We start from the raw sequence: 2,544 nt of genomic DNA, 5'->3' as shown, positions 1-2,544 counted from the left end.
GTTCAATGCCCAAAAAGGGGTCCCTAGCTAGTATTCAATGCCCCTGAGGGACACTAGCACGTGGGAGACACTCAAGCTCATCCCAAACACTCACCAAGTGGGCCCCAGAAGTAAATTTTTACACTATCAACTTAGTTTATCGTATTTCTGTAATCTTTAGTCATTAGATTAGTATATATAGACAAGAGTTCACCCTTGTTAGAGGACTGTTGCCCACTTTCACATATACCATTGTATTTTTCTATCAGCATGAGTCACTAAACCTCCTAGGTTAAGGTTAGGACCTCTGCTGATTTTCATGGTTTAATAAAAGTACTACTGTTCTATTCAATTCATGTGTGATTCTATTCTAAGATGTATCTTCGTTCTTCAACCTTATGAATGGGATGATTGATAAACCCCATTTGTAGGGTTTATCTTGTGCTTGATTTAGGGGATTTTATACCCTTTTACCCACATTTATCCATTGAAATAGCATGATTTTATAACTTCTCCTATAATTGTGCTTAAGAGTGAAAATATGCTTTTTAGGACTTAAAATAGCTAAATCTAATTCTCCTTGATTCCATTAGATGCCTTGATATGTTTGCTAAGTGATTTAGATTTAGGAGGCGAGGATTGGACCAAGGGAATGTAGGAAAAGCATGTAGAAATGGAGAACTCATGGAGAAATAAAGGAAACGCAAAAGCTGTCAACTCGACCTCTTCGCACTTAATCGGCCATAACTTGAGCTACAGAGATCCAAATGATGCGGTTCCAGTTGGGTTGGAAAGCTAAAATCCGGGGCTTCGAAACAATATAAGATTTGCTATGGTTGAACCGCGCATGGTGACGCGTACGTGCATAGTACGCGCACGTGCCGTTGCTGCCACCTGGTTCACTTAAAGCAAAACGTGGCCAGCGAATTCTAAAGCCTTGTGGGCCCAATCCAACTCATTTCTGATGCTATTTAAGCCAAGGATTGAAGGGGGAATGAAGATACTTTTCATACGTTAGAAGTTAGTTACCATTAGTTTAGTTTTAGCTTAGTTTGGTAGTGAAAGTTAGTTTCTAGAGAGAGAAGCTCTCACTTCTCTCTAGAATTAGGATTAGGTTTAGTTCAATAATCTTAGATCTATATTTTAATTCATGCTTTCATCTCCTTCTACCTCTCAATTCTTTGTTGTTACATTTATTCTTCTTCCATTCTTTTGTTGTAATTTCCCTTATGTTGTTCTTATATTTTGTTGTAGATCTAGTATTGTTCCTTCTACTTTCTTCCAATTCAATAAGAGGTAATTCATGTAGGTCTTGTTTCCTTTAATTGTTGTTGTTAATTCTTTACATTTGATTGTTGTTAGAATTAATTCTTGTTGTTGATTTACTATGATTTTCTTTTGTGCCTTCCAAGTGTTTGAGAAAATGCTTGGTTGGATTTTAGAGTAGAGTTTTATGTTCTTGGCTTGGAAAGGTAACTTAGGAACTCTTGAGTTACTAATGTCCAAGTAATTGATGATTGGGATCCATTGACTCTAGTTCTCACTAATTGAATTAGTGGAGAGTTAGGACTTATGGACTAGGATTGACATAGCTCATTTGACTTTCCTTTACTACTAGTTAGAGGATGATTTAATGAGATTAATCCTTGCCAATTCTCATATTGTGGTTAGTGATTAGGATAGAGATCCTTGACCACCAACCCTTGCCAAGACCTTTTTAGGCCTTAGTTTACTTTCTTGCCATTTATCTTTCATGTTTCTTATTAAAACCCCAAAAATAACTCACAACCAATAACAAAACACTTCATTACAATTCCTAGGGAGAACGACCCAAGGTTTGAATACTTCGGTTATTAATTTTAGGGGTTTGTTACTTGTGAGAAACAATCTTTTGTATGAAAGGATTATTGTTTGGTTTAGGAACTATACTTGCAACGAGAATTCATTTGTGAAATTCTAAACCATCAAAAATCTAATCATAAAAAAAATGGCGCCGTTGCCGGGGAATTGCAATGGTGTTATGTTATTGGTTATTGTATATATGTGAATAGTGTGTTTGCTTTTGTTAGCTCTTGCTAGTTTTAGGATTTAATTTTCTTGCTTCTTATTTGATTTTGTTTTCATTTTCTTCTTGCTATCATGAATTCTCACCTTGGCTATGAGTTTGGTTATCAACATGTTGTAGGAAATGAGGACTATAATGAAGATGTGTATCAAGAATGGGATGACCAAAAGTGGGAGGAGCCATATGCTTATGATCAATCCTCATGGCAACAACCCCCACCAATGCACTATGAAGAAGAGCCATTCTATGATGCATATCAATCCAATGGTTATGGTGAATCACCTTGTGATTTTCAAGAACCACCACCATATGCCTATGATCCATACCCTCAACATAACTCCCAACCATACTCACAAGCCCCTTCTTACCAACCATCTTCATATGACCCTAATCCATATCCATCCTACCAACAACCATATGAGCAATATGAACCACACATAGAGCCACCACCACGCCAACATCAACATTTTCAAGAGCCACCTCCTCCACATTATTACCAC

The sequence above is a fragment of the Arachis ipaensis genome, chromosome B4, assembly GCF_059453495.1.
Source record: "Arachis ipaensis isolate K30076 ecotype BB chromosome B4, ASM5945349v1, whole genome shotgun sequence".
NCBI classification, from domain to species: Eukaryota; Viridiplantae; Streptophyta; class Magnoliopsida; order Fabales; family Fabaceae; genus Arachis; species Arachis ipaensis.
This window is presented reverse-complemented; position numbering follows the sequence as displayed.